The sequence below is a fragment of the Phyllostomus hastatus genome, unplaced genomic scaffold (assembly GCF_019186645.2).
Source record: "Phyllostomus hastatus isolate PE091 unplaced genomic scaffold, TTU_PhHast_1.1 phas_contig_36, whole genome shotgun sequence".
Taxonomy (NCBI): Eukaryota; Metazoa; Chordata; class Mammalia; order Chiroptera; family Phyllostomidae; genus Phyllostomus; species Phyllostomus hastatus.
The window spans coordinates 1,740,357-1,747,817 of NW_025333862.1; the positions used below are offsets into that span (position 1 = coordinate 1,740,357).

At 39.2% G+C, this 7,461-nt stretch overlaps 1 non-coding gene across 1 annotated transcript; it reads right to left on the bottom strand.

Annotated features, from left to right (window-relative positions):
• Positions 1-5,593: 5,593 nt before the first annotated feature.
• Positions 5,594-5,667, bottom strand: TRNAR-UCU. Its single transcript has one exon. It is a non-coding gene; the product is annotated as a tRNA-Arg (tRNA).
• Between the last annotated feature and the right edge of the window lie 1,794 nt (positions 5,668-7,461).

Sequence of the window (7,461 nt, forward strand, 5' to 3'; positions counted from 1 at the left end):
CACTGAAGAAAAAATTGAAGAAGATACAAATGATGGAACCATATACTGTGTTAATGGATTAGAACAGGGGTATCAAACTCATTTTCACCAGGGGGCACATCAGCCTCCAGATTGCCTTTAAAGGGACAAATATAATTTCAACTCCTTAAGAGTTAAGGAGTAGTTACATTTATATAGTCCTAAAATTATTTTGGCTCTTTGAAGGCAACCTCTAGGCTGATGTGGCCCCCAGTGAAAGTGAGTTTGACACCCCTGGATTAGAAGAATCAACGTCATTAAAATGTCCATAATACCCAAAGCAATCTATAAATTCAATGCAATACATTTTAAAATACCAATGACACATTTCACAAATCTAGAACAAATACTTTAAAAACTTACATGGAACCAAAACAAACAAACAAACAAACAAACTCCAAATTGCTTCAGCAATCTTGAGAAAGAAAAAGAAAGTTGGAAAGATCACAATACCTGATATCAAACTATACTTTAAGGCCATTGTAATCAGAACAGTCTAGCACTGGCATAAAAACAGACAGATAAACCAATGAAACAGAATAGAGAGCCCAGAAATAAACCCATGCCTCTATGGTCAATTAATATTTTACAATGGGGGCATGAGCATATAGTGTAGTAAAAATAGTCTCTTCAATAAGTGGTGTTGGGAGAACTGGACTGGTACATGCAAAAACAAAACAAAACAAAACACTAGACCACCAACTTACACCATACACCAGAATAAACTCAAAATGAATAAAGACTTAAATATAAGTTGTGATACCATAAAAGTCCTGGCAGAAAACATAGGTTGTAAATTTTAGATACCTAACATAGCAATATTCTTGTGGATATATATCCTTGGGCAAGGGAAATAAAGGAAAAAATAAGCAAATGATACTACATCAAATTTAAAAGCTTCTGAACAGCTAAAGAACCCATCATGAAAACAAAAAGGGAATTTACTGTATGGGAGAATACATTTGCCAATGATACATCAAACAAGGATTTAATATCCAAAATATATAAAGAACCCATATGACTCAACACCAGGAAGACAAACAATCCAATTTAAAAATTGGCAAAGGACCTAAATAGACACTTCTCCAAGGAAGACATACAGATGGCCCATAGACATATGAAGAAAATGATAAATATCACTAGCCATTAGAGAGATGCAAATTAAAATCACAATGAGATATCACCTCACACCAGTCAGAATGATTATCATTAATAAATCAACAAACAGCAAGTGCTGGTGAGGATGTGGAAAAAAGGGAACCGTAGTACACTGTTGGTGGGAATTCAGACTGATGCAGCCAATGTAGAAAACTGTAGGGAATTTCCTCAAAAAATTAAAAATGGAGCTGCCTCATGACCCAGCAATTCCCCTACTGGGAATATACCCTAAGAACCCTAAATACCAATTCAAAAGAACTTATTCACCCTATGTTCGCAGCAGCACAATTTACAATAGGAAAGTGCTGGAAACAGCCCAAGTACCCATCAATAGAGGAGTATATTTAAAAAATCGGGGTATGTTTATACAATGGAATACTACACCGCAGATAAAAAAGAAGGAATTCCTACAGCATGAATGGAACTGGAGACTATTATCCTAAGTGAAATAAGCCAATCAGTAGGAAAAAAATACCATGTGGTCTCATTTATAAAAGGAATCTAATGAACAAAATAAACTAATGAGCAAAATAGAACCAGAGAAATGGAAACATGCAACAGACTGACAGCTGTATGAGGGGAGGAGAGCAAGGGGAATGGAAGAAGGAAGGGGAAGTGATTAGTCAAAGAGCATGTATGAATGACCTATGGACATGAACAATAGATTGGAGATTGACTGAGGGAGTAAGGGGTGGGCTGAGTGGCAGAGGGCAAAGGCGAAAAAATTGGGAAAGCTGTAATAGAATAAACAATAAAAATTAAAAAATAAAATTAAGCATAGTAAGAGATTTATAATAATAAAATAGAACAATTATAACAATATACTGCAATAAAAGTTATGGGAATTGATTTGGAGCCCTTGTTAAGTAAAAAGAGGTTACTAGAACAGACTCTGTAATACTATAACAGTTGATCTGATCACTAAGACAGCTGCTAATTTACTAATGGGAAAGTAGTGCTTAAAGTGTGAAAATGCTGGACAAAAGAATGCCTCACATCATAAACGGGGGAGCAGGATGGCTTGAGAATTCATCATGCTACTCAGAATGGCATGCAATTTAAACGTATGAATTGTTTATATCTAGAATTTTTCCATTTAATATTTTTGGACCATGGTTGACCATGAGAACCTGAAACCCTGATAAGTGAAACCCTTGATAAGAAGGGCTTACTGTATCTCTATCTACAATTCTATTGTAATGTTACTTACTTATCTATTCTTTGTCTCTGCCATAAGAATATGCACTCCATGACAGAGGTAGACACTGATATTTTGGATCTCAGTGTCTGAAATATGGAAAAGAGAACAAAATGGGTACATGGTGAATATTTGTAAAGCAAATGAATTAAAGCATAAAGATATTGCCTGTGTTTGTGATCCTTAAAACATACATTTCTTTCTCTTTCCTAGCTACATAATTTATAGGCAGTCTAAGTCAGCATCAGTTCTTTCAAATATATCTATCAAATGCCTACCATATTTCAGGCACTGAGAATACAATAAAAGATAAGATACATCCTGCTGGTATACCTTGTAATTAATGATCAGCTCCAAATCTGTGAAATATTTTAATTCTACAGTGAAGTAACTTTATAAAAATCCACCAATTTCTATTTTATATTCTATCTTTAAAATACAGTAATTTAATATTTACAATTGGGAGTTATCTCTCAGTATTAAGAATAAAGCTGTTAACACATACAAAAGGAATTTTGACCAGTATGGAAAATCTTGTCCCGAGTCCTGTGACATTTTTCCTCAAGTCCCCAAAACAACATGCCAGAAAAACCAAGGGGACTGAAGGGTGGGTGGTATTTGAATATGTGGAAGCTTCTAGTTCTCTTAAGTAGTATAGCTGGCAGGAACTGTGAAATACCTGCTGAGATGAAGTCCCCAGCTAAGGCACAAAGGGATATCTGCCCTCTGATGGACTCCACCAGCTAGAAAAGTCTGACCTATCCTCTTTCTTAGGGTAACACAAGTCCATATCAGACACAGCTGAGGGTATACAGTCACCTGAACACTTGAGGCACTAGCTAATTATTCAGACCCTTTTATTGCCCACTTCGTGGCTACATGCTGAGGAAAGAGACAAAAGCCACTAGAACATTAACATTGCCTATATATCTATACAGAGGTACAAAATAAGTTTCTCATTAATTTTCACATTTGGAGGATCAATAATATTACCTTGTTTTTATAAATAAGAAAATTAAAGTTCAGAGAGGTTTAGCAATTTGGCAAAATTGTAATTTGAACCAAAGTCTTTTGATCTCTGGTTAAAAAATGAAAATGACTGTCTAAAATCAGATTTGAAGGTTTGTCTGTGGGTTTTAATTCTCATTGGTATAGAATTTCACCTAGGGATCTGGCTATATTTTTAATTTTTTAAAGATTTTTTAATGTATTTATCTTTACAGAGAGGGGAAGGGAGGAAGAGAGGGAGAGAAACATCAACGTGTGAGAGCTACATGGATTGCATGCCCCCAACTGGGGACCTGGCCTGCAACTCAGGAATATGCCCTGACTGGGAATCAAACCCACAAACTTTCAGTTCGCAGGCCAGCACTCAATCTACTGAGTCACATCAGCCAGGGCAGGAGGTGGCTATATTGCATCCTGGTTAAAACATTTGAACAAATATCAGTTTGACGTCTACTTGGGTACACACCCCCTCTCAGTTCCCAAACCCCACTCCTAGCCTCCACAATTTTATGAAGTCTAATGTGAGCTATAATGAATGTAGACACTTGCCCCAAACTTTAAGAGTAATAGAGGTACAACCTCCTCAGTTCTCATTACTGTTGAGCAATCCCATTGCAATCAAATGATGCAAGGGGAATTTGAAAGATGGAGTATTTTGGATATGGTTGAAAAATGTAACAGGATCCTTCTCTAAACTTCTTCCCTCACCCCAATCCCCATTTCTATCCCCTGCCCTCCACTCCAACACTAATTTTTACTTTCAGGCCAGAACTTAAAGCAAAAATATCTAGCATATGCTGAGCTAACAGTAAAAGACAGGCTTCAGAAGGGTTTGCACAGGAATTCCACAGTAGGTCCACAGTAGCATATCCCAAAAGGTATGTGCATGGGACTGTAAAGGTAGTTAATATCTGAATTTGTGTTCCACTGAGATAACTCAGAGAAAAAGAAAGCTATGTGGGCTCTGACTGCAAGAATTGTAAGCCCATTAAAGTATGACACTACTTCAAAAGAATTTCAGGAGTTTCAATTTGCTACAAACTTGCACATGACCAAAAGGCAAAAAACACCAGTTTCCCTCCTTCTGTCTGCCCTATCAACTCCCATCTCTTGGTATGATGTTGGTGTGGTTAAATTGTGTGTGGATTCTCCCTCTTCATCCCACTGTAGCTTCCTCAGAGCTGAATTCATTGCTGGCTGTGTTTTCTGTCACCCATCCAGAGCCCCAAGTGGGAAAGACATGACTCTCCAACAGTGGGGTGACAGATTTGTCTTCTCAGGTTTCCTGGGTTCACCAGAGGTGGTGATCAGTTCCTGGCTTGGGTGGCATCTTCTAGCTAATAGGCTGCAACATGCAAGGGAGAGAGAGTCAGACCAGCTTAAAATAGAAACCCAAGCTCCCCCCCCCCAAATCTTGCTGAAGATGAGATAGAAAAAGAGTGCAGAAGCAAATGTAGGATGAAAGAGGTAGTGAGAAGATAGCTTATTGGACACCAGGAATTATAAAGATAACATTTAGATGCAACTCTCAAAGCTTGTCCTGCAAACAGGAAAAGCTGAGAACTTTTCACAATAATGAGCATTTAAGTGCAAGACCTTTGAGTGTCTGGGGACAAGTTCAGCTGCCACTGGTAATTAGTATGTGCTGTGTAGTTTATTCCATTGGGACAAAAAGCAATGATTAAAGCTTGCCCTGTAGATGAGGAAGTGGGTGAACTTTCACACACACAAAAAAAGCCCTAGGAATGCAAATGTGTAGCTGACAAAAATAGCACAAGAAATTATCCTCTGCATGACTCCATCCATCTCCTGACCTATCTAGATCAAGGTGGGCATTACTTTAGAGTACTATAGGACATTTTCTACTTGGCATATAGGATAATCTACCTTTTTGTGTTTTCAGAGATAAAAGGAGAGAACCATAGTGGCCCCCTTAGTCACTATGTGCCAGTGATTCTCCTATAAAGCAAAGGATGCAAAAGCCGTGTCATGCAAGCTGAATAGAAAGATGCAGTCTTCACTAACTATAAAAATTAGTAAGGGGGGAACAGAGAGAGAATAAAGAAGAAAGAGAAAAGTAGAGAAAGTCCAGGATTCCCAAGGAAAGGGCTTTTCTTTTTGCATCCCAGGGCCTCCAGGGAGGAATAAATATCATTATAAAACTAGCACGACAACATACAAAATACAAAATAAGGGAACCTATGAGGTGACCATCTCTGCCGGGACTCGAACCCGGAACCTCTGGATTAGAAGTCCAGCGCGCTCGTCCATTGCGCCACAGAGACCTCACCGCGTATGCAGCATCAGCACCAGAACTGAAAAAGCACATACCTTCTGCATCACGGAGCCATCTCAGCATCCTGCTCTTTCAACGGTGTGGGGACAAGGACAGCTGGAAAATCTGGAGTGGAGATCCACCAGCCGGCTCCATCAAAGCTTGTTTTCAATACTGTAGGGTCCCTCAGGTCCTCAGAGGACTGGAAGAATGTGATGATGGCCATTTTTCTAGTCCCAGAATCTCTGATGGGGTAGCACAGAGAGCTAGAGCCTTTGCTGTCCTTTCCTCTCCATCTCTAAGGGAAGATAGGGAGAAAGCTTGCCTATTCTCATGTTAACTAAGCAGATGTACTCTGACCAGCAAAGCCTTGAGAAGCCATCTCTACCACCACCCCCTCCCCATCACTGTGGTTTCATCCCAGTCCAGATATTCTCAGAGAGGGGCTGGGCAAAGCTAAGGGATTCAGGAAAACCCTGAATCCCTGAGACAAAGGAGCTGCTTCTGTAAAGAAACTGTGTGAACAGCAGCACAGACTGGCAGGGAAGCTGGGTTCCAGGAGGCTGGTCCAGTTCTCAGCTTCGAGAGCTGTATTTCTCAGGCTTAGGGAAGAGGTACTGGGAGTCCGTTGTAATGTTCCTTCAGCATCTTCGCTAGAATTAAGGATGAAGGAGGAGACAGAATGATGGTGGGTGAGTGTGTGTGTGTGTGTAAGAAGGGTTTGCATATAGGGATGAGGGTGAGAATGGCAGCTTGCTAATGAAATATAGATGGTCCTCACACAGCCCTGTATGAAGACCTGTTTCCTCTCCCTCCATCTTCCCTAGCTCCAAGTCTCTGCCATTCTTCCTCCCAGGGCTGCCTAATTTAAACAGTGAGGATTTCTTGGCTTTTTGGGCTTCTTAGGGACTTCCTAGGAAAATCAAAGTGACCACTCCTTCATAATTGTATACAAGGTGGGCAAAAGTAGGTTTACAATTGTAATACAATAAATAATACAATAATTAATAAATAATAATACAAAATAAGTTCTATGTTTTGCATACTCACAACTGTAAATGTACTTTTGCCCTCCCCTGTATAAAGACCTTCATAGCAGTAGCCCAGGTCCAAAAAAATAGTTTTTATTTTTAAAAGCTTCTTAGAGAAGACAAATCCATAATCACTGCTGGTTATAGTTTCCACTATGCCAGTTCTTCTAAATGCTTAATCTAAGTCCTTCTTACCTCAACTTCAGCTCGTTTTTCCTATTTGATTCCCAGAGATATCAAGAGACAATTGGCCTCTATGTTTTAATGACAATAAAAGTAGAAAGCTGGCTCAGCCTCCCTCCTCTTTTCTCACAGTGTGCATCTATGACCCATAGCTCTGGACATTGCCAAATGACTTCAATCACAATTCAAAATAGCTCTTTCTAACCTGTGACACCAGGTGACAGCAAAGTGAAGAACAATAGGACAATGTGAAGAGCTTCAATTGAAAGATTTTTAAAAGCCCTTCTAACTCTCAGACTATAATCACAATATCTCACACTTCCCTACCCATTCATTTAGCCTTAAGAATAAGATTTGAGAGAGAATGGGACCAAAGTGATTCAGTCAGGTTGCAATGCAAAGAGAAAACTAACATCTAGGGAAAAGCAAATTCTCCAACCAAGATTGCCTTCCATCTAAGACCTAGAGAGGAACTCAGAAAAGTGAAATTGGTGGTGTATATAATAAATGTACAGCAAGAAAGCACAGGATAGACCTTTCTTAGCACATCTACCCTAGACAACTCCAAGAACCTATCACACAGAATGCAG